We start from the raw sequence: 18092 nt of genomic DNA, 5'->3' as shown, positions 1-18092 counted from the left end.
TATGCATCACAGTGTCCACAACCAATACACTAATCCAGAATCTCTCACAGCACACAATCCTCTGAACACAGAGTGGACCGTACATGTCAGCTGCCTGCCCGCTCTATGTTCTCATCAAAGCACGCGCCTGCAACACGTCTGTGGTGCACTTGTGATGTCCCAATCATTAAAAAGTGAAGAGGGGAAGGCAATCACTGTTGAGACGTATGCACGTGGATCGAGCACGGGGATGCTAAAATGAAAGTGGACCCTCGTGCTCTTTTTTTTTTGAAAGCCTCTCCCGGGTTACGTGTCAGGAATCAGTCCTCAGGAGCGAGACGAGAGGGTTCACGCGGGTTGAGATACCGTATGTCTGGCGAGGCTTTCATCTGCGACATCTACGGCAAAATGGTAATGCGGGGGGACAGAGGGCATCTTTGAGACGCTTCTTTGACGGAGGAGAAGGATCTGAGGTCAGGTAGGTCAGGCTAATGAAACAAGCAAAGACAGTCTCCTGACGCGAGTTACCTCCCCTGTGGTTCACTGGGCTTGTTCTCTCCCTCTCTACCCTTCCTTACTGGCAAGGCAAGGCAAGTTTATTTGTATAGCACATTTCAGCAACAAGGCAATTCAAAGTGCTTTACATGAGACATTAAAAGCATCAAGACAAAGTGCAAGAAACACATAAAAGGTCATATAAAACGAAATGCAAAAAAGGACAAAATGCAGGAAAAATTTAATACAGGAATAAAAGTTACAGTGCAGTGTATGAATGAATATTTATTTGATTTAATAAAAAGCAGCAGCAAAAAGAAAAGTCTTCAGTCTTGATGTAAAAGAACTGAGAGTACTGGGACCAAGGAACATGAGAGGAAAACACTCAAGACTGGGTGCTATTTATATTAGTGAATAGTGTATGTATATATTTTGTACTATTCCATATACTGTATTCTCGTTGCTGTTAAGCCCAAATCCCCCCCACTCCCCCACACACACACCTCCCCGCGCAGCCCAAGTTCATCTTATCTTAGTGAATACAGCTCATAATAATGTGTGCATGTGTAAAAAGTGTGAAATCTGAAATGAGTATCTTCACTTCTTTTTTTAACACTTACTGTAGATTTGTAACATAGAGCCTAATCATGTTACATCCAAAATAACGAAAAACGTTTCTGTACATCATGGCTGCTTCACAACTATATTTTATCAGCCGCCATCATACATTATATATTCCAGTTCAAAATGTAGGTCAACGTTATTTCTCAAAGCCTATACCAAATGAAATCCCTGGGGGAAAAGGTATGTTGGATTTTCCACAACTGAGATAAGAGCACTTATTTTTTCCACTACCCTGGCCATCATTTAGAACCTTCTATTCCACCAAGAGGGTAAAAAAAACCTTCAAGGATCTATAGTACTGTATAATATTATCCAAGAATTTCCACTCCTTTCCTCTACCAGCAAAGATATGATATTTCATCATTTAATTCACGGTCATTTCTCTCACAGACGATCCCTCCTATCCGCACCCCCCTCCCCCCCCCTCATCTCTTCCTATTTCGACCCCCGCCACCGCCCTCCACTCGTCCCTGTCTGTTTCTCACAGATCATCGTTGTCATCATCTATTTTTAGAGCCCTGAGCATAACAGCCATCATCTTCTCATTTGCATCGAAATGCACTCTGGCAACATTCCCCATTCCTTCTTAATGATTCATGAATATTAATTGACGTGGATCAGATGTCTTTCATACGCGGGCTATTATGAGTGCCGGTGCCCCTGCACCTCAGTCACCTGCGGTTTTACCAAACAACTTTACCGGGAAACATCTTATAATGCATGTCGTTTGGCAAGCGACAGATTAAATCCATTGCTGGGACTCTGACTCATCACCGAAGAACAGGTTCTCATATCGGAGAGGATGTTTGATCAGGCAACACTTGTCCAGCCCTGGTAACAGCTGTTGAAGAATGTGATGACACGGACAGCCTCCTTTGAAGCCTGCTGTTTCCCATAGCCATTCTTACGTGATACACAAGTTCTTTGACAAAAACAAACCAACAACAACAAACAAAACAAGTTCAGGTTTTTATTGTTTCTGTTCGACAAGCAAGCAAAAACAATACTTCTGAAACATCAACCTGGCTGGAAAAAGTCAGATTCCGACATCCCACCTCAGTCGATATGAGCACAAGACAAAAATCTTAGCTCAAATCAAAGAGGACCGTCCTTCCAAGCAATACAGAGTCTCAACCCCACAGTCCACAGAGGCCAAAACCTTAGTCTGATGTAAACCCATGCAAAAGCACTGGGCCATTTAGCATCCTTTGATGCTAACTTGAACTAACGCACCCTTGAACTAACGCAGCGTACAGTATCTGCAGTGTGAGGCTAGCAACCAATCAGTCACGGGCCGTCACGTTCCATCACTATTGACTTCACCTCGCGACGTCGTCTGAATTATTCATAATTCCTATTGTATCCTCATCATATTTCTGCTGTAACTGGATCAGTGGATGCCCCAGTGAGTGATAGACCATAATTACTTATGCTGCCTTGAGGCTTGCAAGTAGGGTGTTCGCTGCCATGTGTGCATGTGTGTGTGGGTAGGTGGGTATGTATGTTCGCACCATAACTCAAAAACAAATAACCCTATGACGTTCATACTTTATAGGTAGAGCGGCCGGCTGTGGATCGCAAGGTCCCTGGTTCGATCCCAGCTCCCGGCAGTGGCAAAATGTCCTTGAGCAAGGCACTGAACCCCTAAACCGCACACGTGCGGCACAGTGGCGCAGTACCTACAGTAGTACTGTCTGGTACTAGTACTAGTACTGTCGCACTGCCTGGCGTTAAGACTGATAATTGACTAACAGGTTTGCTGTGTCTCATCTTTTACTTTCAGGTGATGCTAATTGGGGTGTTAATTATATTTAACATCTCGATAGATGTTACAGGAAACCCAATCTCCTGTAACAATCTCTCTTCAAAGCATGCCCTGATGGGCGGTTTCACAGCACCAGAAGGGCGCTGAGCAGTGGCATTTTTATATGTAAAAAAAAACATACAGGAAAACTACAGTAGCCTAGGCTACCGATCTTTTTTAACCGAGCAGAATTTAACCTGCTCCGGGGCAGGTTAAATTCCAGATTATGGATCAAAACGTGTGAAGCACTGCCCGCTGACCGATCAATTCACTTGGAAAAAGGCATATGGATGTTAAGATTCTATATGGAACTTCAGTGTGCGAATTAAACAATAATCTGCTGTGCGCGAACAATGAGAGGTTCTTAAGAGCCTTGTTGCTTCCTCTACTGTCATCCAGACTGAGCCTCGGATTCCTTCTCTCTCTCAGCTACAGTATATATTTGCAAAAGCTTAGGGGCAACGTTAAATATTAATGGTTTCATAAGTGTCCAAAGAGAAAAACAGAGCTGGTGGGAAAAGAATGAGAACAGCGAGGTCATTCTGTCACAAGTATACAGTAGCTCCATAGAAAGTTCCACAGAGAGTTCACAAAGGATGTACAAAATTGAGCTGAAGGTCAGGACTGAGAGACTGAAGCGCTAGTCACACATTCGGTACTGTGCTCCTGGCCCTCAGACTGAGAGCACAAATTAGGCCTTTTCTACCGCAGAAACTTTCCCCAGGTACTAGAAACCTTTACAGGAACTCACTGCGTTCCCATCACAGGAACCAGAGTCTAGGTACTAGTACCTCAACCTAAATTCACAACCAAAAGAGTCCCTGCTTGGGGGATAGTACTTTTCAAGATACAAGATACCCTAATAATAAATTCTGTTCAATGCAGTACAGTAATATTAATAATTAATTAAGTTAATGATAAATAATTATTCAAGAAAAAAGACTGCTGGTATCGGTATCGGATTGGTATCGGCAGATATCAAAATTCTGGTATCGGAATCGGATAGGAACTGAAAGAAAATGGATGGGTGCATCTCTAGTTATTGTTCCTCTAAGGAGAGAGGAAATGGATGATCGATGCAGACGGACGCGCTGAGACAGCCATGCTACAAACTTTTTTTTTCTTTTGTTCTACCCTGTAACCTTCCTGTTTGTCTTGCCTTGCACATTTTGTATTTAGCAAATATTTTCGAAGATACATAAATACTGTAGTTGTGAGACCAAATGTGTGTGTATGTGGCTGTGTTCGTAAATCTGACAACAATGAGAACTCCCGTCTCCCGCACATCCGTGTGCGCTCTTTCTCAGATGCCTACACAGGTTTGAGAGCAAGTTAACCACTTTTTAAGGCACTGCTGAAATATTTATTAAATCACAACAGGTTTCATCAAGGACAAAAAAATATGTACAAAAGGTGTAAATGAAAAGGTTATTACAGCCACTAGATGATATTTTATCATCAATTCAGCTATTGGAGATTGTCCAAATCTATGAACTGTTTACAATAATAGCCTAGGCTTTATTATTATGAGAAATGGTAGGCTAATGATACGTTATGAAAGTTTCAAAATGCTTCCATAAAACAAGTGACATTTGCGCTGTAAGCAGTCTGATAAACATATCCTATGTCACCAGACTAATTTGCCTAATCTTCATGTTCTTTTGACGCAGAATACTTTGGGTTGGGATGAACTTTTTAAGTCCTTGAAAAAAGTTCTGTACTAAAAGTTCCAGGAGACTTCTTGGTCGAAAAACACAATGTTTGTCAAAATGAACAGCGCCAGGTCCAGTCGGAGGTCCGGAAGATGGAAAACGGGGAGGGACAGAGAAGCAGGTGTGGGGACGGGATGTGAGGAGAGGGGGAGGGTGTGGAGAGAGGGATGGATGGACAGGGTGATTCACGGTCACAGCTGTCGGACAGTGACAGAGGGACCTTTCTCTCACTCACACACACACACACACACACAACAAGATTTATCTGCATCATAATGTTACACATTGATAATCCACTGCACCAAATTATGCAAATCATGCTTATCCGATTATCCACACCCAACTGAGGTAGCTGAGCGCCATGTGGGAGGAGAGATATTCGCATCATATAGTAAATCTGTGTACCTCCTCGCAAAGAATTGTGCCTGCTCAGTATGATAATACCGAGAACAGTATTCATGAACTCTATTGTACCTCAGCAAATATATATTGTGTGTGTGTGTGTCGGTGAGTTTGCATAGGACGTCTGTACTTGACTGTGTTTACTTGTTTACGCAGTATTGACTGCAGTAATGCATGTGCACAATTTGGCATAGTGTGTTTGTGTATGTGTGTGCGTGATAGGGGTGTAACGATACAGTACACTAATCTCACGATAGGATACACGATATTGGGTTGACGATAATACGATACGATACACTAAGGGCAGGTGTGAAGCGTTGTAGTACGCTGCTGTTCACACCAATAGTGCATTTCTCCACATTTCTACTCCAATACACTTTGTGAATTTAGAGCTTAACTGTTATAATATCATGGATAGGCCTAGACGAAAGAAATGTTTGTTACCAGCGTTGTGTAGCCAGTGTTCACTGATATACAATAAACATATCACAATATTGTTTTCACCTTGACGATACGTATTGTGACGTTTCTGTAAAATGGTAAATGGTAAATGGACTGCACTTATATAGCGCTTTTCCACCTTAGAGGCACTCAAAGCGCTTTACAATGGCCTCTCATTCACCCATTCACACACCAATGGCGGCAGCTGCCATGCAAGGTGCTTACCTGCTCATTGGGAGCAATTTTGGGGTTAGGTGTCTTGCTCAAGGACACTTTGACATGTGGACAGTCAGAGCTGGGATTCGAACCACTGACCCTTCGATCACTGAACAACCCACTCTACCAACTGAGCTACAGCCGCCCCCTGTATCGTGATATATTGTGGCACGATATATTGTTACACCCCTAGTGCGTGACTCTCCAAAATTGCCTAGTCATTTAGAGCCCAGACCAGGTAAGGAGTGATAACAAAGGACATGTCATGGCAGATGGCGGCGGCACCAAGGCTGCGGAGAGAGACCAGTGGAGCCATGTGCTCCAGACAGCCGGGGACGAGGAGCAACGCGTCACGTCCGCCCACACCTTATTAAACTATACATACTGCAGGGCCATCGCCGCCACCTCTCATATTCTTGCCAATAATAATGAGACCCGACAAGAATCCTTTCACTGCACTTTTCAAACCTGAGCACTTAGCAAATTGGCCGCTCCTGTCATATACAGAATTCAAATTATACCATTTTCTTTGGTCATACAGTAAGCGGTTATGATCGCCACTCCACGCAAACAATGTCTCATGGCGACCTCACAATTTCCTGTTGAATATCAATCTCTCTAGCCCCCTGACCGAAATGTTTAAATTGTCTTTTTGTTTTTCGCTGTTTTCAATCATATCGTACTGGATTATCTCCCAGCATATTAATGCACATCTTTGTTGCTGTACATCCTTCTTCAGAATGTATATAGTTATTGGAAATTTTGGTGGATACACATAGTCTCATCGCCAGAGCCATGAGTTCTTTCGCTGATACACTACATAACCTACAGTGTGTGCTATGTTACTGATTGCTGCAGATCTCTCTCTATGGGTCTGGGACACTTCATGCAAAATAAGGAATTGAAAAAAAGAATATTAAATAAATACAGTACCTGAATACTAGTGAACACTGGACTTGAAAACAGAGCAGAGCAGATATTTCCATGAAAGGAAAGAGAATTGGAAGCTGCTGCATTTCTCTCACATCCCTGACCAGAGAGAAGAAGAAGGAGACGGGAGAGAGACGCGGTGGAAAGGTGGACAGCATGCGTGTGAGAGACATGGTGGTGGGGTGACTGGAGGTGAGGGGAAATGTCTTGATCATGAGACGGGAAAGCCTTGGGCCACGCTAAGATCTCTCACTCTCCCACTCACTCTCTTCGTCTCCATCCTTCACTTCTCTGACGTCTTATCAAGCATATCTGTACAGCAGATATGGGCGTGCGGAGTGGGAGGCGAACACCTCCAGACTCTGTGATTCGATCCCGGCCGCCGGTCCTTCCCCATACCGGGATGGACTTACCCAGACCGGCGTGGGTGAGGCTTGATCGTCTCCGGACCGGCGTCGGACGCTTCCGCTCTATGATGCGCAGATGGGGCTTGGCAGCCTGTGCGGCGTGCGATTGTGGCGCCGAGGAACAAACCGCAGACCCCGTCACCCGGGACTGTCCGATATATCGGACACCGAACGGAATGCGTGGCTTGACGGTTGTGGATGACGAAGCGATGAATATGGCTCCTGGACATGTGCCCGGATATTTAGCCCAGGTGACCCCTCACCCAGGCTCAGGGTGGTAAAAGGATAGCCCTTCGGCTCTGTGCCTGGGGGGAGAGGACGGAACAACCAACCCATATGATGAAGAAGCAGTTATGGGGCACTTTGAATTCCGGAATGTGTATCTACACTTTGAGAACATCTTGAAAAAAGTACCTGGCACCAAAGCATCTAATTAACACATGAACAGAAATAAAGGTGCAATCATGCACACACCTCTTCCCAACACCGGACCTCTCTCGGGTCCCACCCGGGAGCATCTCCTGGCTCAAGTTCCTTTTCCATAAGAAGCACTTTTAACACAACGCAGCTCATTCTCTCCCGGTACATGCAGGGAACAGGCTATTTTCGACTCGAGCGACTTCGCCGGATTAACAGAAGTTTATCCAAGCAGCACAACCACCATCTGCAGCCTTCCAATTACCTCAGAGTGATTAGAGGCAGCCTGGCTCTACTGGAGCAGCTGGTGATCAGGTCCCTAATGTGGGGAATCACAGGAAGTGGAGGGAGCCTCCATGTTTATTTCCTGTTTACTTCCTGCTGCTCAACACCCCAAGGACACAGGGAGCCAGAGGAGTTTGATTTTAACTTCCACTGCGGTTTCTGTTTAGATGATTTATTAATATTATTATTTGTTTATTTATTTATTTATTTTAAATTTCCGCTTCTGAGGGTATGGTACACAAATACACTCGTAACAAACGTATGCCGGCATATGCACACACACACACACACACACACACACACGTACTTACGCACGCACGCACACACACACATGTACACGTACACGTACACACACACACACACACACACACACACACACACACACACACACACACACACACACTAGCTTTTCATCAAAATTGAGAATAACATGCAATTAGTCTCAAAAACAAACCCTTCGGCCTTTGTATCGGGCTTGTGTACCGGTGCAGTCTGTCGGCTTACTTAACAGTCAACGCACCACAACCTGCCGCTGAACGATTTCGATCTGTCCAAATATTACGCTCGCAGCTTTGAGAGTGCGAAAAACACTCTCTATGTGAAAAAGGTGTAGAAGAATCGAAAGGCACTTCCATCTCTCATAAGTTGGAAAACCCTTGAGCAGCACTGAGCTCGCTTTCTCTCTCTCTTTCCCTATTTCAATTCCAAGGCTTATGGGCTGTCCGCAAATTGAATTTATATAAGAGGATTATCCTGTTTAAAGCTCCAATCATGTTTTAACCCGTGCAAATAATGATAAAAAATAAATAAATTGTGTTCACGCTCGCAAAGTGTTTAAAGCTGTACCTCACTTTGTGAAAATTAGATGGAGGGAAGACATGGAAGCGAGAGAGAAGCAGAGGATGGCTCTGAGGGCAGGAGAAAAGATGGAAATGGAGTGCAAGAGAGGGGAGAGAGAAGCATGAGACGAGAAAGAAGAAGAAGAACTATATATTCGTCAACTATTTATTCGTCATACAGCATGCACAAGTGCACTTGACTCAAACACAGAGAGAGAAAGAGCAGGATAAGAAAGAGACATGCATGTGAAAGATTAGAAAGAGAAAGAGAGAGAGAGAGAGAGAGAGAGAGAGAGAGAGAGAGAGAGAGAGAGAGAGAGATAGAGAAGTGTAAGTGAGTGTGAGTTTGTTTCTAGCTCCCAGGTGTGAGACTCCCAGCTATGGGGATTAGGCTAAGAAGCAGAGCAAAGAGGACAATAATGAAGTTGAGCAACAATGAACAGAGGTGGAATCTACTGGAGTCTAAATGCACTAAGGATCACCTCAGCATCTGGCCAGGGTGTAAGGGCTGAGCAGGGTAGTTAGGTAAATCTGGGGGGGAGAGAGAGAGAGAGAGAGAGAGAAATAAATAAATGTTCACCATGCTCGTCTTGGTGAAAGAGGACAGAACGAGACTGAACTCGCTGAATCATTCTGCTAGAACTGGACAACAAACTGTATTTTCATATTTTGCTATATACGTAAGGTGTGATTGTAATGTGCCAGTTTGATTAGGCCAGTCTCATTCACTGTGTTCGATGAGAGTCTGAGCTTTCTCACATCTCCCCTAGTCTAGTCTCCCCTAGTGTAGTCTCTCCTGGTCCAGTCTCTCCTAGTCTAGTCTCCCCTAGTCACCCTCTCAATCTTATAATACTTCCTTCCTTTTTTTTGTTGCTCTGTGTCCTCGATTCCTACTGGGTCCCATTCATGTCTAGTTAGGATGGTGAGATAGAGAGAGAGAGAGCGAGAGAGCGAGAGCGAGAGCGAGAGAGAGAGCGAGAGAGAGAGAGAGAGAGAGCTCCCGCTGTCACAGCTAACTATATCTCCTGGGGTCAACTTATCACACATCGCTGTGTGCTGTCATGCTTTGGTACCTGCCATGTTGTCCACCGATCTCAAGTCAAGGCTTTGCAAGGCCTGTATACAGCAGCTCCAGAACTACTGCTCTGCGCCTTGCGATCAAGCTTGTGATGATGTGTTTGTTCTCTTATAGGGCTTCGTTCGTGTCTAGGGGTGAGGTCGAGATGTGTAATGACGCCAACCTTCCTTTTCACTAGCCCGCTGGGAACTTACTGACTGGTGCCTCATGGTATGTAACGTGATGTGTGTGTGTGTGTGTGTGCGTGGGTGCATGTATGTGTGCAAGTGCTCCAGGAATGCAGTGTGCCACAGGAACACACACACACACATGTGCACACACACACACACACAGGTTTGAATCTCCTCACAGTAATCTTACCACAAGAGCGCCAACATCGCACAGTTACATCAAAGTGCCCTGTGAGAGATCAGCATTAGGACCTCTAGCGTGAAACAGAAGAAAATAAACAGAAAATGAGACAATTACCTTTCTATTAACGCTAGCTGGAGCAAAAGATCAATTACTGATCTCCCTGAACCACTCCCCTTAAGCAAATAGCTCTCATCTTTCTCCATGTATCAGAGAGAGCAATCAAAGTTTAATTGGTAACAATTTTTAAGCCTGAGAGGTGCTGTATTATATTATATATTATATGCATCTAGGAGATGAGTGACAAAACGGTTTCCTTTGCAGATCAGAACAGTGACCAAATTGTCACTGTGTTGATGTGTGTGTGTGTAAGGTTTTGCTCCAGCCAAGCAATGGTTGACTCCAGGCAATCAACTCAGTCAAATCCACCAATCAAAGTATTCAGTCAGTTCTTGATGAGTCTGATACAGTTTGGAAATGTTTAATTGGAGCACAAGCCTAACAAACTATCAATCAACCTTCAGTGTTAGCATTCCATCTTATGTATACCTAAGTCGATTCCCTCAGCGTTTGTTGATGGTTTGAGCGTCTGTAGATCATCTATAGCAGCGGTTCTCAGCTGGTCTGGTCACCGAGGACCCGCATTTTCCCACAGTCCTTATGTCCCCATCCAATTATAGAATTCAAATCACAAATTTATAAAAAAAAAAAAAAAAAGGGTTAGTAAGCACACACACAATGTCATCATGACTTTTTCTTTCTTATAAAATAAAATAAACATTTTCATCACTGCATTCAGCGCACATTACTCAAGCAATAAAATATCCTGATTAATAAACTCAACATCACAACTGCGTGCTGATTAGTCCTTCCATAGAAAGCACTGCCCTTCCCCGTCTACTGGTAGCGTACATCATCAGAATTCCCCTCTACACCTGTGGCATTGACGAATGACTTTGCAGCCTGAATTATAGATTCTCTCGAAACAACAGAAGGCAACACGAGCCGAAAGACAATCATCTCTTATGGATTGCGCTTGGTTCCCATGGGTGAGCACGGCCTCCATCTTGTTTTTGGCAAGGCTTAATGTGATACACTGCGAGCCAACGAGAAGCTCAGTATGGACGAGATAGATTATGATTGTGAGGAAGGGTCGTTTTTGATCACATTTGCTTCTTGTTGTGGAAGATGCAACTTTGTGTTGTATTTTCCCCATGGTTTTGTTGTAAGTGAGAGCATTGTTTCCGACTAGACGCAATGTCAATATCATTACTCTGCTTAATTGGTTCATGTTGGGAGATGATTAATTACACTAACCCTAATGACAATGCTCTGTACAGCTACCCATGGCGGAACACTCCTACATTATAAAATGCATTACAGGGATAGTGCACTCCTATCATTGTGCTTGTCAGCTTAGTTAAACAAATAATTATATTGTCAAAGAAAACCATGGCTTTAGGTCAATATTCATTAATTATGAGGGTGCCATGTCAGTGAAAAAAAAAACACAGGGACACTCTTGTAGAAAGCCTTCCCAGAAGAGTGGAAGCTGTTTTAGGTGTCGGGGGACCAACTCCATATTAATGCCTATGAATTTAGAGTGGGATATCATAAAAGCTCCTGTAGGTGTGATGTGAAAGTGTCCCAATACTTTTGTCCATATAGTGTATATTTCACTACCTGCACCAAATGTCTCCAGCCCAGCCTAACTCTGGCCATCACTTCACCCCCTCAGAAACAAGTGTCTCCCAATATGAAGCAATAAAAGCCTTAAGCGGCCATGCATTCATAGATTTTTTTCCCTCAGTTTTCTCGCGATAAGTTAATTTTCTTAGTTTTCTCGTGATAACGAGATCATTTTCTCCGTTTTCTTGTGATAATGAGATATTAGGTGGGCTATCTTGCAGAAGCTAGCCCAACTTCCCCAGTTTTTGTCTCCTTTATAACTTCTTCATACTTTGTGCTAGAAAATTCATTCCAACTTTAAAATGTTCACAATGTTTAGCTCTTTAACAGATGTATTCAGATTTTTTATATATTTTTTAGTTATTTAACTTTTAATAGTAATTTTTGTGCCATTGAAACTGCTGGTTTCAAAAATACCTGTGGTCGTGTGGACAGGGCCTAAGACGGAGTTAAATTCCTATGTCAAAATTCACCCCTCCCAACAATTGGTGGAGAAATCTGGTCTGGAACGTTGGTCAGGATATTCGGCCCCGATAATATCAAACATGTTTGATAATTAGATTATTACATCACTACTTTACCAGAGACCGCAGTGGTTCGTTGCTCCTTCGGAATTGGTAATATCCAGTAGTGTGTGATGAGCCATTATTTTCAAATATTGTTTGAAATTTGCAAGTAGAACACCTGTTAAGATTCTCCTAGTGTGTGTGATGTAACCCGATTTCGAATTCGGTTAGGATTTTAAAAGTCCTGTAGTGTGAGCCCGGCATTAACTGTTTGGCAAGGCACACGATGAGAGCACTTGAAAGGAGAGGGCCCGGTTCTGGGTCAGGCCGACCTGTAGGAGACTCATCAAGTGGCCGACGTGCTGAAGGGGAGGGCTGGCGGGTTTTAGTCTTTCTAGGTCAACAGAAGCATGTGAGCTCCCAGAACCTTCCACTGGACTGATTGAGTGATATATCGCCTCGCTCCATCAGCCCCAAGAACGCCGACCACGGGATGGACAGAGGGAGAGAGGAGGCAGAGGATGGACAGAGAAGATAGGTAAAGGACGGCAGGGGAAAGAGAAGGGAGGTACAAGTAAGGAGGCAAGATAGAAAGCATGAAAGATAAAGAGAGAAGGATAAAAGATATATTTTACAGCAGACAGCTGTTGACCTTGTTCCTCATTGTGCTGATAGTCAGTAAGGCCACTAGAAAAGAACAATAGAAAATATGCCGAGGAGTTATATTCAGTTCTTATATATTTCAGTTCTTATTTCTAGAGTGGTGTTTGCAGTTGCAGTTTCCCTGACAACCATTTTTTTTCCTCAAGCCAAACTCCCCTTGGCATCAACAGACCAATCATGAGTATGAATCATCAGTCGTGGAAGGTTTACCCACTGAGCTACCTGTAATTGATGTCAAAATAGCATTTGGAGGATTTTTTTCCGTTAATCAGAAAAAAGTGATTTACTACAGCCCCAACAGTGTGTGGAGTCAGAGATTAAAAGTAAAGTAGAAAAAATTATATTTGAGTGTTAACACGAAACGAGGGTGTAAAGTGTTTTTGAGGGATTTTCTCTATGCACCTAAGGATCCATTGAGTGTGTTAGCGGTGACGGGCTATATCTCGAGAGTTTGATGGAACTTTGATATCTGCCGTTGTATATGATCATAAATAACCTTATGACATGGCTTATAATGCTTAATTCTGAATCTGTCCTTTAAATGTGGGGGAGGTTTTCTAGGCTACATGTGGCCAGGTACACGGTAAACAGCACAGCTTTTGCTAGTCGTTTAAGAAATAATAGTCGATTAAACGAAATATAATAGAATTAGATAAAAAATACAAAGATTTATAAAAAGACCTAAATAATTAGTCACCTCATTCATTCATCTGTGCAATCCCTATTGTTTATGCTGCGTTCCTTTTGTATGGGAACTCCGGATTTGGCGCCTATCGTCTGACATCTGCGGTCTTTAATATTATAGTAATTTAACTTATGCTACTAAAGTGTGCTCATATTAATTAATGTAGCCTAAGCATTTGGTTTGTGAAAGTCAAGACAAAGGGCGTAGGTTTGCGTATGGACGGTTGGGACATGTCCCTACCAACATTTTAGTAGACCCAAATTGTCCCTACCAACTTTTAAGCAACATTGTTCACATTATCTTTGGAGTGCACTTATATTAGATCATTAATGGCCTTCCCATAGTTTGGAAGGACAGAATTGGCCGTACCATTTTGAGTGAGTTAGTTTGCATTATGTTCGAGTTATATTAGACCGTTAGCCTACCCCTTTCCTCCACCGTGAATGTGCCATCCCAGTATTTAAAAAAAAAAAAATGTTCAACTCACGTTTGATTGGCTCATTTGGGTATGAATAGTATGTTAGTATGCCATTTCGAACACACCCCTTGTTCAGTTTCAGCAATTCAAAGAGTATTTGAGTTATTTAGTTTATTATAGTATAGACCTAATATCACGCAAGGGGGCGGAGTCTCGCCACCACGCCACGGACCCCACAACTCAGCCCTTAAGTGGGCTAGAGACACAGGGTCTTCACTGGTGGGGGTGGGGGCAGGTGGGTGGCCCGGAGAGAGGTACACTTTCCACGACCACCTCTGACCCGAGGGGGCGGAGTCTCGCCATCGCACCACTATCCATGCCACGAATCCCACAACTCAGCCCGTGCGGGCTAGAGACACACTTGTCTTCACCGGTGGGGGCAGGTGGGTAGCCCAGAGAGGGATCCACAGCCCCCGACCCAATATGACGCGAGGGGGTGAAGTCTTGCCACCATAACACTGTCCACACCACGGACCCCAAAAATCAGCCCCTGAGAGTGCTAGAGAAACACGGTCTTCACCGGTGGGGGCAGGTGGGTAGCCCGGAGAGGGCTCCACTGCCCCCGACCCAATATGACGCGAGGGGGCGGAGTCTCGCCACCACACCACGGACCCCACAACTCAGCCCTCGAGTGGGCTAGAGACACAGGGTCTTCACTGGTGGGGGCAGGTGGGTGGCCCGGAGAGAGGTACACTGTCCACGACCAGCTCTGACCCGAGTGGGTGGAGTCTCGCCATCACGGCACTTTCCATGCCATGAACTCCACAACTAAGCCCCTGAGTGGGTTAGAGACACACGGTTTCACCAGTGGGTGTATGGAGATTGCCCGGAAGTAACTGCACTAGACCCGAACCGCACTGATGCAAGGGGGCGGAGTCTCGCCACCACGCCACAGACCCCACGGCCAATTGGCCTAGGATATAGACAATTAACTACCGGAGGAATTGTGGTGGGCCCGCATCGGGGACCCGCTGTAGGTCCGCTAGCCTTGTGTTATATTCCGCCTAGGGATGGGACGGTTACCGGTGTCACGGTGAACTGCGGTGAAAACAGTACAACCGGTTACATTTTCATTTATCAAGATGAATAAAAACAATAATAAAAAAAGATAACCGTGCATGACTACGTCACTGAAAAATCATACTAAATGATGTCTGACTTTGAAAAACATGCTAAATGCTTTCTGACCCTCATCCCCGTTCAATTTCCGAGGAAAAGCCACACAGGTAACGTTACAGGAATCATCAGTGTAACTGCTTTAGCCACTGACCACTACCATTAATGTTATGGATGCTGCTGCTAGTTGTTGTGAGCTCATGAGCTAACTGGCTATCTCGCTCTTATTGTGCAGGATTAGCATTGGAAGCATTGGAACTGATGTGTCCAGGCGACAAGACCTGGCTTAACTTATCAGACATAATTTCATGTCATTTCAATTCACTGTTATTTCAGTGGCATAACTGGCTTCCGTCCTACCAGTCCTGATCAGAAACAAGCCCGCCACACACATAAGCCAGGCTGGACCTGGCCTGGTTAGACTAGTTGTGTAATCGGTTACAAAACCACCGTCTAGTCGTCAGTGCGCCCATCCCTAATTACATTAGTCAGAACCATAAAACTATCAGCAGGACACGCCCAGATGATGCCGTTGGGCCAACATACTGGAGGCTATTGTTATTTCAGGTCTGGACCGACAAAACCACAAGCTAAGCAGATTCCTAACGATTCAATCATATCCTCCACAGTTAACCCTACAAAGCCCACTATAACAGCTATTTTGTCCTCTAATTAATGTTTTAATGTCTGCATTCCAACCAACTCTAAAGTACAGCCAATCTAACTAGTCCTATATTTTCTGAAAGGCCGTGAGTAGTAATGCCTTTGTTATGGAAACAAACTGGAGTACAGCTCAGCAGACGTGTGAAATAGCCTACTGGAAGACCAATTGATGCGCTAGACATGTACAGAGTTGCTGATCCAAATTCCCCGTTGCACTTCCTCATCTGAACCCGGTAATAGTATTTAAATGACACGGTCACACCTGGTAATCCTGCCTCCACACCAGCCTGCCTGCCTCCCCACCAGGGAGGGATTCAGGGTGAGGCCCAATTACATTTATGCCATTGCTATTTGAAACACATACTGTACAGAGTATACACAGTATATAATGACATACCAAACACAGATACCTTCTTTGCCCAGAGTAGTCATTTAATGGTCATTTAGAGAGAGCAATTGAGGTATATGAGATAATTCAATCATCCATGGCCATTTTATGACTGTCTTCTTACATCAGTACAACAGTATGTGCTGTAATGAAGAGAATGGCAAGTGTTTTTAGTGCTTAGTAGCAATTTCTTTTTTTTATTGTTTTGTGTTTTTATGATTACTTATGTACAGCACTTTGTTTCAGCTGTGGTTGTTTTTAAAGTGCTCGATAAATAAAGTTGAGTTGAGTAGCCGTATGTAGGAAAGCCTGTGGCCATATTATATTTAAACAGCTGTAAAGAAGAAGAAGAAACCCTCCAGTACTTAATTAATGCCTGGCCATGTTTTAAATGACTGCACATGTAAAGAATCTGTTGCAATCATCCAATGCCAGTGGTTAGTAATTAATTTCTGTGCTCAAACATTTGTACTGTAACCCACGAAAAAATAGATCCTCGAGAGAAGAAGGATAAAAGCCAGCTGAAGCCTTCAGCGCAATTAACCTGGAGTTAATTAGAAAACGCCTCCACTAATTCAGCCGAATGAGACCGAGGTGAAGGGACTGTACTGGACGATTCATAATGATGATGAGCACGTAATCACAGAGCACAGAGCTCTGTGCCATACTATTGTTCATCACAAAGCCTTAAGTAGTAATGAGCTACATGTAGCACAGCAGTATTCAACCTGTTAAGTACCCTACAACATTCAAGACATGCAATGCAACATCTCTCAGAGGCTGTAGATCTGTTCTTACAGTATGAATACTGTAAATCATAGGCTTAGCGGAGGAAGCCGGAAGGGATAAACAAAATATAACTGGCAAACAAGAAGTGAGGGGTTAGCCCCAGGAGAATAAAACAATTTAATTGATGATGGACACTGCTGCCTTTGAATTAGCTCTCTTTGATTGGTAGTTCTGCTTTTCTCTGTGAACGTTTAGTCAGCACTGGTGATTTGTTATCTATAGCACTGATAATATGCCTGTTAGTTTGCATTTCAGAGAAATCCCTGATGACAGCCACCTATGAAGTGAGAGGCACGATGACAGGAAAAGGAACCATAATACATGGAAATTAACGTTGCCACCAGTTGCTCCGTTTGTAGGTGCACACAAGCCACCTCCTCTCTTCCCCAATCCCGCACAACCTACTACAGCACCCCCTTGAACCAGAAGATCACCTGCATTTTCTTCTCTGGCAAGGTTTTATGTTAGCCCATCAAAGGAGACACAGACAAGCACAAATAATTTTAGTTGATGGATTTAGGCTTTTTCGTCTGTGCTAAAACCAATTTAGTTCTAGGTCCTTTGGGAGTGCCTCAAAGGTGCAGAGTCAGACGTGGCTGTGCATCCCCCGACTGAAAGAGACAGGGAAAGAGAAAGATAGATGGACAGAGAGAGAGACCAGTGAAGGAAGGAGAAGACAAGCAATTCCACCCCTGTGCCACCAATTGTAACTAATTGAAATACCCACCGGGGAACTCCATGTGTGGGTCCCTTATGTTACAGATTCAGAGTATTCCGATTGAGATTCAGAGTATCCCAGTGGAAACACTTCCTTTCTCAGAATTGGTCCATTTCACTCAAGACAGAATTTATGTTTAGAATCGTTTGGGTTTAAGACGTGCGAGAGGGAGTTTCAACATGCGGGCCTACAAAGAGGAAGGCATAGCTTCAGCTAATTGATAGCATGCAGTGAGAAATGAGAGGGGTGTAATTCTCCAGAGCTATTCCTCCCTGCCTTGATCCAGACCAGAAAAGAGGTTGTCTCATTTCACATGTGCTGCATCAAGTCAGTCTGTATAGTCTCGGGATAGGGGCCCGCAAGGCGCTGATTCAGTCATAGTTTTCCTCATTCCCTTTCATCACCTCAAAAGCAATC

This window comes from Borostomias antarcticus (genome assembly GCF_949987555.1).
Source record: "Borostomias antarcticus genome assembly, chromosome: 20".
Taxonomy (NCBI): Eukaryota; Metazoa; Chordata; class Actinopteri; order Stomiiformes; family Stomiidae; genus Borostomias; species Borostomias antarcticus.
The sequence above is the reverse complement of the archived record's forward strand: the minus strand, read 5'-3'. Positions refer to the sequence as shown.